Source organism: Pongo pygmaeus, chromosome 7, assembly GCF_028885625.2.
Source record: "Pongo pygmaeus isolate AG05252 chromosome 7, NHGRI_mPonPyg2-v2.0_pri, whole genome shotgun sequence".
NCBI classification, from domain to species: Eukaryota; Metazoa; Chordata; class Mammalia; order Primates; family Hominidae; genus Pongo; species Pongo pygmaeus.
This window is the reverse complement of record NC_072380.2, coordinates 151,351,301-151,368,843: the sequence shown is the minus strand read 5'-3', so window position 1 is coordinate 151,368,843 and position 17,543 is coordinate 151,351,301. Positions and strand designations below refer to the sequence as shown.

General features: G+C 45.6%; 1 protein-coding gene across 5 annotated transcripts in view; it reads left to right on the top strand.

Annotated features, from left to right (window-relative positions):
- Nucleotides 1-351: 351 nt before the first annotated feature.
- FAM135B (family with sequence similarity 135 member B) overlaps nucleotides 352-17,543 on the top strand; it is a 364,859-nt gene continuing 347,667 nt past the window's right edge. For 4 of the 5 annotated variants that reach the window (XM_054498898.2, XM_054498894.2, XM_054498897.2 and 1 more), the window contains exon 1: nucleotides 600-938. The gene's annotated coding sequence lies outside the window, so the exon portion shown is untranslated. Of the gene's footprint in view, nucleotides 939-17,543 lie in introns of all 5 variants that reach the window. The other variant, XM_054498901.2, reaches the window with a different exon arrangement.

Sequence of the window (17,543 nt, the reverse complement as noted above, 5' to 3'; positions counted from 1 at the left end):
GCGCTTTTACCCTTCCTCAGGCATCTACTTGTTGCCTGGGCTTCTCTTCCAAGTTCAACAGCCCCCTCCCGGCCAGTTCTCCGCCGCGCCCCGCCCCCGGGGGTCTGCAGGGACCCTTTTCCTGCCCGAGGCCTGGGGTCTTGGCTCGGGAGGGCAGCCCCGCCGAGGGGACTGAGCATGCTCGCGCCGGTCAGGCTGGGAGGGCCGCACGCGGGGCCGCAGCCTGCGCCCTGGGCACCCGGGCGGCCGAGCGGGCGGGGTTTGGCCGCCGGGCGGCCCGCCCCGGGCTCCCATCAGGGCCTCGCGGCGGAGAGGGACCGAGGTGGGAGCGCGTGAGCCGCGCCGCCAACCAGTCGCGCAGCGTCTACCCCCGCTGTGCGCAGCGGCTGCGGAGCGGAGCCAGAGGGAGCAGCAGGGCGGGCTCTCCCGGCCGCGAGGGCGCGCGGCGCGGCGCGGAGGTCTGGCCGCGTCCCGACGGAGGAAGGAGAGGAGAGAGGGCGCCAGAGGTGAGTGCAGCCCGGGAGGCGCCAGCCCAGCGGCGCGGGCGCAGCCGCTCGGTCCTTGCTTTCTTGCGGCGCTGGCGGCTGCGTTCCCCCGACCGCGCTGACAGCCTCGCGTCCTGGCGCCCGCTCGCTGGGGCTGCCCGGAGGCCGCGGCCGGGCAGCTGTTGCACTGAGAGGGGGGCAGCTGCGGAGTTCCATAACCATAGCAACCGCATCAGCAACGGCGGCGGCGGGCGAGGGCAGCATCCGCTCGCTCCTCCTCCAGGCAGCCTCGCCGCGGGGACCCAACACCAGCTCGCAGGTGCCGCGGACTCCCCAGTCAGCCCGCCGCCGCCGCCGCAAGTGTTGGCGGCCAGAGAAGGCTAAAGGGGAGAGAGAGGGACCCAGGAGCGCGGCCCCCGGGGGAGAGAGAGGGGAGCCCTGCAGTGGAGACAGGTAGGTGAGAGCGCTTCGGGGTCGGCAGCTGCAAAACTCTCTCGTCGGTGGTAGTGACGCTTCTGCAAGCGTGGTTGCCAGTTGGATGGCTTTCTGTCACGGAACAGCGATTCCGCCGCAAAATGTGGTTTATCTCCCTCGATTTTCCCCAGTCTCTCTGCCCTCCAGGTTGGCTGCACATCTGGACAGGTCTTGAGGGGATAAGAAGGGCCAGGGCTGTGAAAGGAGCGGAGAGGCTGGATTAATGAGGGGTTCCCCCCAGGAGTCCCAGATGGAGGCTGAGGGGGCGCATGCAGACCTTGGCCACTGGGGTCCTTGGAGCCAGGGAACCCGGGGGCCAGGCTCAGGAGAAGACCGCACTGGGGTGGAGGGGACAGTGGCAGCGATTCTCTGTAATCTAGGCGAATGCACAGACCCATTCCTCCTGTGGCTTGGCTGGGGACAGGGGTGTGCGGGGACACTGCAGCTCAGCTATGACATGGAAAGGGACCAGCTCTTGATCTGTAGAGCCAGCTTCAAGCCCAGTCACTGGAGGGGATGTTTAGACGAGGCAAGTAGTAACTGTTATTATTGTGGGACACAGGAGTATAATGTTATTGCCGTTGACTATTAGGGATAGGATGGGAATAGAAATACAATTTTCAGCTAGCAGTCAAGACTATGCCCTCCCCTTCTCCCCACCTCATTTCTAGCTCCCCACCCCACTTTGCCAGCAAAACAAGAACCACATCGCGCATAGTGACAATCCTTGCTCCTTGGCCACTGGCAAACTATCTCGCTTTCAGACAGCTGGAGACACCCGCTTCGGTTGTCCATTTGAACCAGGGGGCATTGTTTTTCATCAGGTTATGATGCTCTTGATGTTAAGTGATGTGTCAAAGTCGAGAGGCACCTGGGCTGTCCATACAGTGTGATGGACTGTTAACTACATCTGCAGGCTGGAGAGAGGGCCAGAGCTTGGGGAGTGGTTACAAACTCAGATCAGCTGGGACCAGGGCCCCGGCAGAAGGAAGATAGCATGTGAATAATTAGGGTCTGAAAGTTCATGCATGTAGGTAAGTAGGTCTCTGAGTAATATCCAGGATAGGCAGCCATTGACTTTGAAAGGGCTCTTCCTTTATATTGTGGCCTCAGGAGACAGTCTAAGTCCCAGTTAAAAGGCTATGTTCTTTAATTGGGCTTTTAATTTATGGCGTGGTTATGTTACCCAAGGGGATGTGATTTGGCCAACCTCTCATCTGGAGATTTATGTCATAATACGGATGATATTATCAGAGCTTAGGCAGATGGTTAGGTGTAGAGGAAAGTGGACCAGATTGGAGGGTCAGAAAACATGGATTTGAACTCTGATTTTCTCATGCACCTGCTGTGTGACCTTGAGTTGTTGCACCTCATTGAGGCTTCTTTCTCTCATCTGGAGAATGGGGATACTAACTAACAAGTCTTGCAGTTTACCAGGCTCAATCACAATCCAATGGGATGTGGAGAGGATGTTTGGGAAGGGCTTTTTAAAACCTAATGTCTTGTGCAAGTAAAAGGGATTATTGTTTTCTAAAGAAACTCTCTTCCTCAGATTGGCAAATCATTAAACATCCATCAACTATGGAAAGAGAGTGGAAATATTAGTCAGTGACTCACAGTGGAAACACTGTAGTCTGGTCCAAGATTCACTCAGGGCAACATAAAGAGGGCTTCTCAGGGGAAAATGCTGCATGCCATCCTCCTTGCCTACAAGTGCTGAAGGTCAAGTGCTTTGCCATCAAATGCAGCACTCGTCTAGTTTGAAACAGTAAGGTCTGCTCACAACAGGGGTGGATTAATTTTTTTTTTAACAGTGTAAACAGATTTACACAGAGTAGGGACTCATTTAACTGTTCACCTCGGGTTGTGGGTTTCTTGTGGGCAGGATTACTTTCATCCAACTCTGCTCTGTAATGTCAGGTGTTTACCAAATATTTGCTCAATTTGACTGAAATAGACTGAATACTGACAGCTTGATTTTATTGATGAAGGAATTATAATTTCTGGAAGGAACCAAGACTATCTTATTCTATTCTCTGCTCTTTTATGCCCCTGATTTTGCTCATGGTGGTCTCCCTGCCTAGAATAACCATTTCTCACTTCTTTCTTCCTTTAACAACCCAATTCAAATGCCCCTTCCTATAGGAAGCCTCCCCAGATTCTCTCATGTGCTCCCACAACACTCTGGACCTGCTTCGTGATGGACTGTGCTGTGTCATCGCTTGCACACATACCTGTCCTTTCTGTTGATTTGATGCTTCCCAATGATAGGTGCCTCTCCCTATCTGACTTTGGTTGTGGCTGCAGCACCTGATGCAGCCATGGCCATGATGAATGGTTGTTGAATGAGCGAATGAGCCTTACTTCCAACGTGACCACCTGTGCAGACGTAGGCTGCAGAAAGGCTGTTCCTGGCTGCTTTCGCCATCTCAGTCCGTGTGGCAAGCCTGAAGGATGCTCCATGCCTTGTTGTGCATTATTTCGGGTCAACCCACTGAGGCAAAGTGAAGGAGAACAGAAGCACATATTTTGCTTTAAAATGCTCATTTTTTTTCAAGTGGGCACTTTAGGATAACTGAAATCTGCTGTTGAATGGCCTTCATGTAACATTTGCTGAAAACATCTGATGGAATATTTTAAACTTGAAATATCTTTCTCTCACTTCAATTTCTTTCCTTGATTTTAGCTCCAGTATAGTAAAAAAGCACAAGCATTGGGATTTCAGCTCCAGTATAGTAAAAAAGCACAAGCATTGGATTAAGATAGCCTAGATTTAATCTCAGTTCTCAGGGTACCTGGAACTAGTGCACTTGATTGTCTTGTGCCTCAGTTTCCTCATTCATAAAGTGTGGATGTGAATACCCATCTCACAGGGATGTCGAGTTTTGGAGCGAATTAATAGCTGTGCCATAAAAGTAGTTCATAAACTGTAAAATATTAATACTCTAAGTAAATTCGTTCTTTTCCTTAATTTTCATCCTAGAAAATGAGCAAAATCCTTGTCTAATTTCACAGCATCACATGGGCTTCAAATGCTGGCCCCTTCACTTACTAGCTCTGTGTGACCTTCAGTAAATCATTTTGCTCCCCCAGCCATCTGCCTTATCTGCATAGCATTGTAATGATAGCCACCGTTCAAGATAGATAGGGAAATGCACAGAAAGAAAAATACTGTGCCAGGCACTCAATATGTAATATCTGTAATTTGCAAATGATAGATGTAATTGCCAATAATAGAGGGTTCCAGAATTTTTTGAAATGCCCCAAATGAATCTCCTCCCTCTATTTCACCTACAGTTCTACAAGAGAGGAAGAACTAAGAACATGGTCATGGTCCCAACCACCAAGAACCTCTTTTGGTTAGACATGAGAGACACCAGGAAGGAGCAGAATGACCTAAAGATTTAGATTCAGGGACCGGATCCTCATCCAGATCTGATACTATTTGCAGAACTATTGATCTGGTCACCTTACCTTTCCTGACTCAGTATTTTCTTCTGTAAAAAACCTGGGTGATGTCAATGGCCTTCTCTAGCTCTATTTCAATGCTGGTATACACTAATCAGTGTTTCCCCTTACAGAGTTTACATCTATAGCCCTCAGGCCATTTTCTGGTTGTTGTTATTGTTGGGACTCACAGCTTACCCAAAACTCTACATTTCAATGCATTATATACCCGTAGCCCTACCACCAAATTTTTCTTATTTTTGCATTTTCCTTAGTTTAGAAAGTTAAGTCTGGGCACAGTGGCTCATGCTTGTAATCCCAGCACTTTGGGAGGCTGAGGCGGGTGGATCACAAGGTCAGGAGTTCAAGACAAGCCTGTCCAATATGATGAAACCCCGTCTCTACTAAAAAATACAAATATTAGCCGAGCATGGTGGCACACGCCTGTAATCCCAGCTACTTGGGAGGCTGAGGCAAGAGAATTGCTTGAACCCGGGAGGTGGAGGTTGTGGTGAGCCAAGATCGTACCGTTGCACTCCAGCCTGGCTGACAACAGCAAGACTCTGTCTCTTGAGCCAAAATTGCACCACTGCATTACAGCCTGGGCAACAGAGTGAAACTCCAACTCAAAAAAACAAAAAAAAAAAAGAAAAAGAAAGAAAGTTAAAAGTGCTCAAGATGAACCAGGGACTTAGGGAGTTGTTCAATACTCCTTGTCCCAGTCCAATTCTTATCCTACTCTAGGCAGGAGGTTCTGCTGCTCAGTCCAGTCTGGAAGATCTCCTTAATTCCAAATGCAGTAAATTGTGTGTGTAAAGTCTGATCTTACCTGAGAGAGCGGCAGAGATTCATGGACATCGCTAATATCTGCTGAGCTACCCAGACATTGGGTGCTCAGAAATGTCAAATGTTTCTGCTCAAACATGAATAATTTCTAGGTGGTTGCACACCCATCTCAGGAATGACCCATGAGGGAGATTTTAGCATCACAAAGGAAAGTGGCACTGTGAGCCTGGGATCTGTGGCCCTCCCTCCACCTCTGGTGTGGATGGAATGGTGCTGTGATGTGCCTGGTACAGGGCATTTGCATAAGTAGCCTGCCCTGTGTCACTCATCATGCTGGACTCTGAGAATCGACTGTAGACAACACAACATCCTTGCCTTTCAAAAGCTTAATGTGTAGTTGGGGGATCGGGTATGGAAATTGGCAAGAACAAACCAGGCAATGCAGGGGGTCTGTGGGAGCAAAGAGAAGAAGCCTCCGACATATTTCCTAGGTGGTGGCTGTCAAGGATGCCTTCTTAGAGGAGAGAGAGTCTAAGCTGAGTCTGAAGGAATCTCCACATGCAGACCTGAAGGAAGGGCAATCAGAAAGGGAGAGCAACATGCAGAGACTTCGAGACAAGAAGTAGCAAGGAAGAGAGGGGAACGGCAGGGCTGGAACAAGAAGCCAAGGGGTGAGGTGGTGTCCATTGAGGCTTGGGAGATGGTAGGGTTACATGTTTGAGAGTTTCACAAGCCAGTCTTTTCCTCTAATGGAAGGCCATAGGAAGTCACAGAAAGGTCTAGACTTGGGCAGGATACTCTCCCCAGCTGTGATAGAGGCCAGGTTAGCGAGAGCCAACAAAGATTTTATGGCCTCTTAGGAGACTCTGCAGAGGTGCTTGACTTCAGGTAATGAGAGGTGGGAAAAAGAGAAGGACAGAGAAGAAATAGTGTGAGAAGGAATAGTAGAGGGGAACAGAAGGAGGGTATCAGAGAAATGAACAGATTGCATCCTATCTCACAAAAATATCAGTGAGACATTCTAGGGACCTTTGACCATTGATAGGTCAAGAGGAAGGAGGGGTCATGGTTGATACTCAGGATTTCTTTCCATCCTCCCACCATGAGAGAAGAAGGCAAGGACTAATAAACTAGGCTCTGAATTGACATCCCTGCCTCTATTCTGCTTCCCAGTGTCTACTCTGCAGAAGGCAGCCAGAGAGATCTTTATAAAATTAAAATCAGATTAAACTCTTTGCTCAAAGCCCTTTTGTGGTTTTCTAACTCAGAGTAAAATCTGAAGCATTTCCCATGACCTGCAACCTACATGACCTTCAGCCCCTGTTCCAACCCTGCTCACCACTTTGTGACCTAGTCTCCTCTACAGCCACTCACCTCTACCCACCCTGGCTTCCTGGCTGATCTTTAGCAGGACATGCTACTCCCTCCTCCTGGGACATTCTTCTCCCTGGTAACCACTGGGTGTCCCTACTTTATTCTGGCTGCAACTCAAATGTCACCTTAGCATATCCTTAGCCCATCCTTACCACCTACTTCTACAATGACAGTCTCTTATTTTGATGTTTCTTTCTTTATAGTACTTATCAATATATTACATAGTTCACTGTTGAACTCCCTCTGGTAGAACAAATCCTCTCATATAATATGCACTCAGTAAATGTTTGCTGAATGAATGAATGAATGAGTGAACGTAGGATTGCACGCCAGAGTAGTTGCTGGTCCCAGCATTGACTGGGAATTAGAAAATGAGGACATGATTGAGGGAGAAACAATGACATGTTCCAAATTGTGGGTTAGAATTAAGTGACTATTTCCTACATAGCTGCAATATTCCAGGCATTACTAGGCAATTGGATAGCAAGACTACCAAGATCAAATTTCTTATGAAACATTTCTTGGGACACAGAAAACTATAGATTTATTGTTAGAGGAGTCTCCAGCTAGACATTGGAGGGTGTGGGCCTGGTTGAGTTCTGCTGTTCACTTTCTTTGTCACTTTAGACATATTCTTTCCACCCCATTCTTTAAAGTCTTGCCCTATATTTTAATTGATGATATAGCTTTTGTTGTTGGGCTTTGTGATATAGGAAATATTTTTCTTTTCTTTTCTTTCTTTTTTTTTTTTTTTTGAGACAGAGTTTTGCTTTTGTTGCCCAGGCTGGGAGTGCAATGGCACGATCTTGGCTCACTGCAACCTCCACCTCCCGGGTTGAAGCGATTCTCCTGCCTCAGCCTCCCAAGTAGCTGGGATTACAGGCATGTGCCACCACGCTGAGCTAATTTTGTATTTTTAGTAGAGACAGAGTTTCACCGTGTTGGTCAGGCTGGTCTCGAACTCTTGACCTCAAGTGATCTACCCGCCTTGGCCCCCCAAATTGCTGGGATTACAGGCATGATCCACCATGCCTGGCCTATTTTTCTTTCTCTTCTGGAGTTTTTTCTCTAATTTCATTGTATTTAGCAGACGTTGAAGTGACGTCATATTCTCTAAGTCTTCAGTTACTTAGAATAACTGTAACTTACAGTCTTTAGTCTTCAGTTATCGGGGGGAAGATAGGCAAGGAGAGTGAAGAGAAGAGGTGAGTGTCATCCCAGGTAGCTGGAGGGAGGTAGTGGTGGGATGAACTCTTTGCATATGGATAATCTAGAGGCAGAGTGGTGTAGGCTTCCTTTGTGGGAGTGTCTTCCTGGTGCAGCTCTTTCGGCAGGAAGTTCCCGTGGTGGAAGTTCTCTTGTTAGGATGGCAGATAAGGCCCTTATCCACCCATCTGTCTGTCTGAGCATAGCTCACTCTGCTCTCCCAACGAGGCACACCCTCTTCCATGTCTCCAGGGCTAGGCTCACTTCCCTGATGGGCCCTGCAGGTCCCTGTGTTCCTCTCCAATGCTCAGTGCAACCCTGTGGCTTGACCTTCTCAGTCTGTAGCTTTCTTGTCTAGTTCTTGAGTCCCTCCTAGACTCTGTACTTTTGAGATGAAGAACTGGGTTTTATCTTTTATGAGTCTGTATCTGAAAGAAAATTGGATCAAAAATTGAATACAGGTACTCTAGGGTTAACTCTGATATGAATTAGCTGTGTTCTTTAAGCAGGAACTTAACCTCCCTGGAGTTCTTTTCCCAATTGTGAAATGAAGGCAGTCAACACAAATTTTATTTCCGAAGTGCCTATTATGCCTCATCCTCTGTTATAGAAGCTTGAAGGGGGCCAAGATAAAAAAGATAATGTTTATATTCTTAAGAAGTTTATAACTTTTAAAGAAGACAAACAAGTAGAGAAGCAGTTATAATGTACAGTGGCAAAGCTATGATAGAGATAAGACCTGAGAGCAGAGAAGGACACCTAACCCCACCTGGGAATGCCAGGGGGGGCTTCCTGGAGGAAGAGGTATCAAATATGAGACATGAATGGAAAGTAGGAGTTACATAGATAAACATGGGATGAGGAGTCGGGGGAGCTGTTTCACATAGAAGAAAGCCAGTGTGGAGAGCAGGGGTTGAGAGAGTATTGCAGGCAGTGGAATGTGTGGGCTCAGAGTGTGGGTGAAGAACTTGAAAAGAGGTGGGAAGCTAAAAGGCTGGAGAAGTGAGTAGAGGCTGCGTGTGCAGGCCCTTGGACACTTTGTGAATGGATTTATTCTTTATCTGGAAGCTAATGGGAGGGGTGGAAAGATCTTAAACTGGGAGATGACAGACAGATACAAACATGCATTTTGGAATGGTCCATTCTGGCTGCAACATAAAGAATGCATTGGAGAAAAGTAAGTTAGACGGGAGGCATGGAGACTGGGTGGGAGTCTATTGCAGGAAATTTAGGGTACCTAGACGTAAGGATGGCCCAAACCTAGGTTAAGGTAGTAGGGACGGAGACAGGAGGACCAACATGAGAACTATTCAGTCAGTAGAATCTTGACATACAGGGTCCAAGAGTGAAGAATACCTCTGCTCCAGGATGATGCTCCATTTTCTGACCTAGTCTGGTGGATTGGCTTTGCTGCTGTTCACTGGCCTGGGGACACAGGGGAAAGAACAGGTTTTCAGGAGGAAATGATGAGTTCTTTTTCGAATGCATGGAGTTTCAGGCCTCTGATGACATCCATATACATTTTAGACAATATCAATCAAACTCAGAAAAGAGTTTGGCTGAATACACAGACTTAGGGAATCCTCAGCACATAGATGCTAATTGAGAGCCTGGGAGTAGCAGTGATTGGCTAGGAGAAGTGTAGACGTAGAGGAAGCAAAGGTGTTCCTTTAGACCCACAAGGTCTACACTACTGCTCGTTCAAAAAATCAAACAAACGCGGGGCGTGATGGCTCATGCCTGTAATCCCAGCACTTTGGGAGGCTGAGGCGGGGCCGGATCACGAGGTCAGGACCTCGAGCCCATCCTGGCCAACATGGTGAAACCCCATCTCTATGAAAAATACAAAAATTAGCTGCGTGTGGTGGTGTGTGCCTGTAATCCCAGCTACTTGGGAAGCTGAGGCAGGAGAATTGCTTGAACCTGGGAGGCGAAGGTTGCAGTGAGCCGAGATGACACCACTGCACTCCAGCCTGGCGACAGAGCGAGACTCTGTCTCACAAACAACAAACAAACAAAAACAAACACACACACACACACAAAAACAAACAAAAACACACACTATCTGGCTTCCTCTGGCGTTAGGGATTTTTCCTTTTGTGTCTACACTGCTGGTTGGGACAGATCATCCCCTGATGTTCCTGTGGCTCACTCCCTTTCCTCCTCTAAGTCCCCTCTTTGAGTGGTCTCTCTGAACAACCGTAGTTAAATAACCCTGTTAGTCTCTAGCCACCCAGCTTGCTTTTTTTTTCCTCAAAAGAATTCATTATTATATCATTATCTGAAATAGTAGAGATGCATCGGTTTATTTGTTTTCTGTTATCTCCTCTGCAAGATGTGACCTCCCATGGTGCAAGGACTTTGCTGTACTCATAGCTGCACAAAACCCTTAGAATAGTTCCTGACACCCATTGAGCATGCAATAAGTATTTGTCAAAAAATAGAAGGATACATGCAGAAATCATCAATAATAAAATAATACTTTTTACATTTGAAAAGTCATAACTGCAGCCCTATTTAAGCACCATTTACAGTTCCTGGGTCAGAAGGTGGCCTTCCAGTTCTGGGGCACCTTGCAGCCTGGTTGCTTGCTGCTGGACACCTACCCCCATGGGATGACCTCCTCTGTCCATCTCCTCAGATGACACTGACAGGCATCTTTTTTTTTTTTCTTTTTTCTTAAGAGGGAGTCTCACTCCATCTCCAAGGCTGGAGTGCAGTGGTGCAATCTCAGCTCACTGCAACCTCTGCCTCCTGGGTTCAAGCGATTCTCCTGCCTCTGCTTCCCCAGTAGCTGGGATTCCAGGTGCCCACCACCACGCCTGGCTAATTTTTTGTATTTTTAGTAGATAAGGGATTTCACCATGTTGGCCAGGCTGGTCTTGAACTCCAGACCTCAGGTGATCCACCCACCTTGGCCTCCCAAAGTGCTGGGATTCCAGGCATGAGCCACTGTGCCTGGCTGACAAGTGACAAGTGTGTTTTAAATTTCAGTTGAAACAGAAAAGAAGTACCACCCCTGCCCACCCCCCGCCCTGCCCCCCCGCACACACACCTAGGGCTCGGATGAGAGTAGTTTGAGGAATGCAGTGGACAGCTCCCACCCACCATGCTCCCGTGAATGCACGGGTGGGCGCTGGGCCATTTACTGGGAAACAGCTCTGCTTGAGACATTAAGCATCAGATGTAAGTACAGCACCACACTGTTCTGCTTAATCCAGAGATAAAAGCAATGTTTTCTTAGACAATTGTTCTTAACCTTAATTATGTCCAGGATCACTTTGAACATCTGATAAAATTTATAGCCACTCTTCTCAGAAAAAAAAAAAAAAGTAATCCTATGGGTGCTGGGGGGAAGGTATGGATCTCCTGAAGTCCTCTGTGACCAGCTAAGAATGCCTTTTCTACATGGGATGGGGCTGCTGTGGAGCCTGCAGACATCCCTGCATGGGTATCACAAAGTGATTGTATTCTCTGGTGAAAACTAAAACAGCAGGTCTTCTGAGTATTAGGGAGACAGGGTCATGTCAATGAAAATCACAACCTTTAGAGTGAGGCAGACTTTGGTTTGAATCCAAATTCTGATTAGAGTAATCAACTTGTACCATTTTGAGAGGGACTGTTCCAGTTTGAAAACAGGCACATGTATAAATATGTAACAAGCCTGCACGTTGTACACATGTACCCTAGAACTTAAAGTATAATTAAAAAAAAAAAAAAGAAAACTGAAAGTCTTGCATCCCAGGAACCTTCTTGGTCCTGGACAACACAGATGAGTTGGTCACCCTATTTCTGATATTTGTTAGCCAAGGGACCCTGGGCAGTTACTAGGTTTTCGTGGAGAGGTCCTGCTTACTCCACCTTAGGTCAGGTTCCTCAGATGCAGAAACTGAAATGGAGATTCTTGTGCAAGTGATTGGCTGAGCAGGTACCTTCAGTTGAAACCTCAGAGAGACAGGGAAGCAGGATTAGACAAGGGAGAGGACAGCCATTGATATCTAGTCTCAGCCTGATGGCACAGGATGAGACATCACATGGCCCACACAGTCTTCCTCCTTGAGGCCAGGGCCCAGGCTGTTGTCACTGTAGACTCAGTTCTGGCAGCATATCCTCCCAAGTATTTCTGGGAAAAGCAGCTCCTGTCAGCTGTGGGCAATTCTCAGAAGAACAAAGCAACTGCAGGCTGCTAGCAGCCAAAAAATCATCTGGGTGATAGAGTGCCAGCTCAGGAGAGGGGACCAGGTGGGTCAGCAGTAGCGTCCACTACATTAATGAGTGTTTCAATTACAGCCCTCCAGGTCTTCCTTTAAGACACACACATTCCCCAGGGCTCATTCTTTGGGACTCATATCATTCAGCCCTACCACCCTCTGATCCTCTGAAAATGCCTGTGCCCTGAGGGAATGAGTCATTAAATACTGTAAAAATGTCTCCTGAAACTTTGCCATGCTTGGAACCCGAGGAACCCTACGTGGATTTTCATCCCGACTTAGCCACTCCTCCTGCTCATCTCTTAAAAGCATCTACTGACCAGCAAAAGTGCAACGGGATGGCAGCTACACCAGTACCTTTCAGCCTGGTGGGGTTGCATTAGCTGTTCACACATTACTCTCCACTCACTGATCATTTTGGTACCTGAAGCTTGTTTACCACCCACTTCTGCAATTACCTAGGAGGCTTTCCAAGTCTAAGTAGGTGACCCCTAAACCATCCTGGATCCCACCTTCTACTCAGATAGCTTTTCCTCTACTCCCCTCAGCCACACACTCACTCACATATCATACTTGTTCTGCATTCCAGATGATCTGTCGAACATGGCCTCGTCTCTTAGCTTGCTTTTTGAGTTTTCCTGCTATTGCTGTTCTTTGATTGCCTGGATTCCTCTGGCCCAGTGATCTCCCGTATTTCCCTCAATTCTTTAGCCCTCTTTTTTATAACTCCCCTCCTCACCCACATGGGTTTCATGGTATGGAATTTCAGCAGTACTTTTCCCAATAACCTGATTGTAACCTCAGTTTCTCCCTAGGAGATTGAAAGACTTCAATCATGTTGCTTTAACTGTATTGACCTTAGTTCCTTTATCTCTAAAATAATGATAATACACAACCCATGAGGAATTTTTAATAAAATTTACATAAAAATAAAATTAAACAGCTTCTATTGTAATACTTGGCACATAGTAGGAGAGAGATTAATCAATGTTTATTCTGACTAAAGGCTGATCTGTGTATGTACTTAATATCAACCAAGAGGATGGCGGATTGTCATTCCACTCTGAAAACTGAGGAACCTTGAAGCGACTCTTCCTTGAATGGAAACTCTGGATGGGATGGACAAAGGGAATATCATTAGGGAAGACCCTGGGACCTTGTGTGGCTTTGGAGATGGTTATACCTTAGGGGGTCTTTGAGGCCATCAACCCATGACAACACTGAGCAATAGCTTATGTTCAGAAGCGTGACAATGAGTCATAAAAGAAAATCGAAATTATAGTCTGTAAACTCTGCTGAAATAAGAGTATAATTTCTAAAATAGGTTACATCAGAAATTACTAAAATTAAATATAAAGCTATTTGGTGTTTAAAGGACTTGATATTAGTTATCTGGAAAATTAATTTCTGGGGCACACATCATCTTAGCTGACGTGTTATTGCAAGGGGAGAGAAGGCAACTGAATTGGTGGCTTTGGTGAAACCTCATTGATTTTAACTCAGAATATAAAATGCACTGAAGAATAAATTGCATTTTTAGTTTGTTTAAAGGAAATGTATAAAGATAAGATTATCCATGGAATCTTGTGCCCAAGGTAGAATTCATCAAGCTTGGTATTTTAACAGGTATTTATCTTGTGTTGGCCTTTTGGGAGAATAAAATGAATATTAATATAATTGCTTCTGAATAACAGAATGAGATTCTCCCAGGTTTCTTTTTTTTTCTTCCTTTCCCCCCCTTCTTTTCAAAAGCATGCGGATGTTGGAGAAAAAGAATGATAATAAAACCATCTTTCAGTGACAGATTAACATTGAATTAGGAAGTGGTGTGCATGAGAGGAAAAGGAAGCTCTTTCTAAGCCCCTACTATGAGCTATAGACTGTAGCAAGTACTTCCCCAGGTGAAGCTTTTATGTCATCTTCATGCAGGGCCATCATTAGCCCTAAAAAAAATAAAAGCCAAGAGGGCAAAATACTTGTTCACAGTCACACAGTCAGCCAGAACCTGACCCCCAAATTTGTTTGATCTCAAAACTTATTCCTTCCCGGCCGCACTGTAGATGTCCCCTGTGAAGGGTATTCAAAATTCAGCTATAAATCATGAAAGTAAAACAAACCATTTCCCTCTCAGCCAATAAAGAAACCCAAATAAAACCTCAAAATACCCTATTTACTCCAGATTGCTTGCTTTTAGCCACCCAGCTGTGTGAACTTGAGAAAGGACTAGAGCTCCTGTTTAACTTGGAGGAGGGGATTTATTTGAGGATCCCTCATATCAGGTCTGCGTGAAGGGCTGCAGGCGCATTTACTTGAAAAAACTCATAGAATTAGAATCCTGCTTAGGCTAAAAAAAGAAAAAGAAATCCAGAGAAATCTATGTCCTCCCTACTTATTCAGATGAGCAGTCAAAATATTAGGTGTTCATCCTTTTACTTTATGCTTTATTGACTTCCTTGAAACAAACCGGAAAAAAGGAGCATTTACTAAAATTGCAGATCTGCTCTTTCTTATTTGTATGGCTTCATTCAATGTCCCCCTAGATATTTTTATTCAAAATTCAGTGATTAATGTATGTGTCAAAACTCCTGGGATGCATATGTAACGTATAGTGTATACCTAGACTGAAAATCAATATATTGCTTTAAGAGGCATCTCATTCTAAGTTAAAACTGAGACTGGATTGACACCCAGTGGAATACAATTGAGGCTTGCATAGGGTCACTGCAGGAATGAGCAGTGTGCCCTGAGCTGGAAGTTGTCCTTGCAAGTATTTTTGGGGTCCCGATTATGGCTTCCAGGGGTACAGAGGGTGAGGTACCCCCAAAGAGGGAGCTGGTGCATCTAATTTTAGCACAATTTCATATTATTGCCTCTCCTGTCTCTCTGCCTCTCTCTGTGTTACACAGGCACGCGTAAACACATGTACAAACCCCACCTTCATCTGGGCAGCCTCCTCATGGATTCAGATTCACCTCAGTTGCCATCTTTTCTGAAAAGGCATTTCCCACCCCTCTGATGGTTGAATTCATTGTCTTTCTGCTCCCACAGCAGCTCAGTTAAGACCCCAGTTTGGAGGCGTGACAGCCTGTGGGTTGTGTGGTAACACGTCACTCAAAGCCTTGCTCCTCTCCTGGTTAGCTGTGTTACCCAGGACAGGTTGCTCAGCCTCTCTGTACTTCCATTTCTTCATGTGTAAAGTTGGGATAAAAAATAAAATGGTGCCTCCTTCAAATTTTTGTTAGGATTAAAGAACAAACACAAGAAGAAATGTGGTTAGAAATGTGACCCATAGCAAGACTCAAGAAATGTTAACTTTGGCACTTTAAGCATTGATTTAAGTCCATCTCTGTTTCTTATTTGAGACAGTGAGATTTTTTTTCAAATTGTAAATTCATTGTTCCTGAAATATAGTCTCTTCCATTTATTAAAGCAAAATTCATTGAGGTACCTAAGTCTAAGTACTATATTGGCACAGGTTTTATAGAAAAATGTGGTTTTTGGAGTCATTAAATGAATACTTGGGTAGATGGATGGATGGGTGCATGGGTGGGTGGATGGAAGCTAAAATAGTTTAACAACTTTTTTTTCTAAAAATGTGGGTATCTCAGAGTACTACTCCATGGTGAAAATGTAAAATGAAGAGACCCAGTGTGAGTGGATAGGAACACTGGCTCTGAAGCCAGAAAACTGGGTTTAATCCTAACTTTGCTACTGGCGTTGATCAAGTTTGTTAACTAATCTGAGCATAAATCCTTTCATCAAACAATGCAAGAACAATATGTCTACCTAATGGAGTATTTTGAGGATTGAATGAGTTAATATATGAAAAACATTTAAACAGTGACTGGCATACTATATATAAACACTAGCAAGTGTAAGCTACTACTACTAGGTAGGACCTGGGATTGACTACAAAACTTGCAGGGCCAGCTGCAAAATGAAGAGGTGGAGCCCATTGTTAAAAATTATTATTAATATCACGATGGTAACAGCAGAGTAATTAACCGAAGGGAGGGTTCTTCTTAGCGTGGTATGGGATTCTCTGTGACTACATAGGGCATGCACTCATAAAGTCAACCCTGGTAGGATGCTCATTTCCCTAAATTACAGAGTCTGACAAAGATTACAGGCATCTTCTGAGCAGGCTCTTGATGGCCCTTGTGGCCATGTACTTCAACACGCTCTTCCCTATTTCCCTTTTCCCTACACGTCCTCACTCCATGCAGATACCCTATGGACCTTGTTGTTCCCCACATCTTTGGAAACCAGCATGGTGTCACTCCTGCACAGCCTACACTCATGCCCCCTCTGCTGAAGTGGCACTTCCTTTCCATCCTCCCTCTACAGTCTGGGAATCTCTTTTGCATCTTTCAGCTGAAGCTTGGGCATGATGTGGAATGGACTTCTCTGCCCTATGTGCAGACAATGTAGCTCATACTAATGTCCACCTTTGAACTGAACATTTTCACACCCAACTTCTCCAGATGGTGAACTCCTCCAGGGGAGGCCCTTGACTTATTTATCTTGTACTCCTATCTAATGCCTGACTATTCCAATCATTTCTTCTAAAGTTAGGCCTGGCCTTGGCACTGTTAGATGCACAAATTCATGGTAAAATCTTGGTTTCTGGAGCTGGTCTTATAGGACAATTCCCTGAAGTAGCTGGGAGAGACCAGTTGCTGGGAGAGACCAGTTGAACAGACATTGGGTTGGATGGGACAGAGACAGGAGCAAGTGGAAGGTGAAAATGATAGAGTGGAGGAGCTGTCATTCAAGCGAGAATAAAGCAATAAAGCATGAGCAAAGACTGGCTGTGTTACAGCCGCATAACCGGGGCAGGCAGTGTGGAAACCAGCCTTGAAGGGCTAGACTCCCAGGACTATGCTAAAACATACCCAGTTCAATCACTGTTCACCTAAGGGAATGGTGCAGCCATCAGTGCTTTCCTAAAAGCCTGCTCCGCTGGCGTTAGCTCAGACCCACTCTCTGCCCTGCTATGCTCAGCTGTAATATGCAAGCTAATTGACCTGAAGGATGCAAACAGAGCATTTGAATTCAAAAAATCCTGTTCCAGTTTCAACCGTGCCACTTACTAGCTCTGATTTGGAAAACATTTAACTTCTCTGAATCTGTTTTCTTATCTGTAAAATGGAGATAAAAAGACTATTTTTGTCCTAGGTGGCCTGGATGATTGAATGATGTAACCACTGCATACACAGACTTAACAAAGTGCCTGATACCATGTGACATAATTGAGAAAGAATATTTATTTTATTAGTAAATGAAATTTAATCAAGTCTATAACATGTGCCAAGAATCATCCTGTGTGCTGGGGATGCTGTTGAGAGCAAGGCAGGCATGGTATATATCTCCTCAAACTTAAATTCTTTTAGCAGGGAAAGTAGGGAGAAGTCAGAGGTAACAGACAGTAGTTTCTTTCTGTTTTCTCTTCTAAACAATGTGTTCAAACACGTGTTCATTCAACAGACATGGGTTTTCTCCTGTAATCTCAACACAGTTTTATCAGATGAAAGCATTCTTACTGATCTCTTTTCACAAA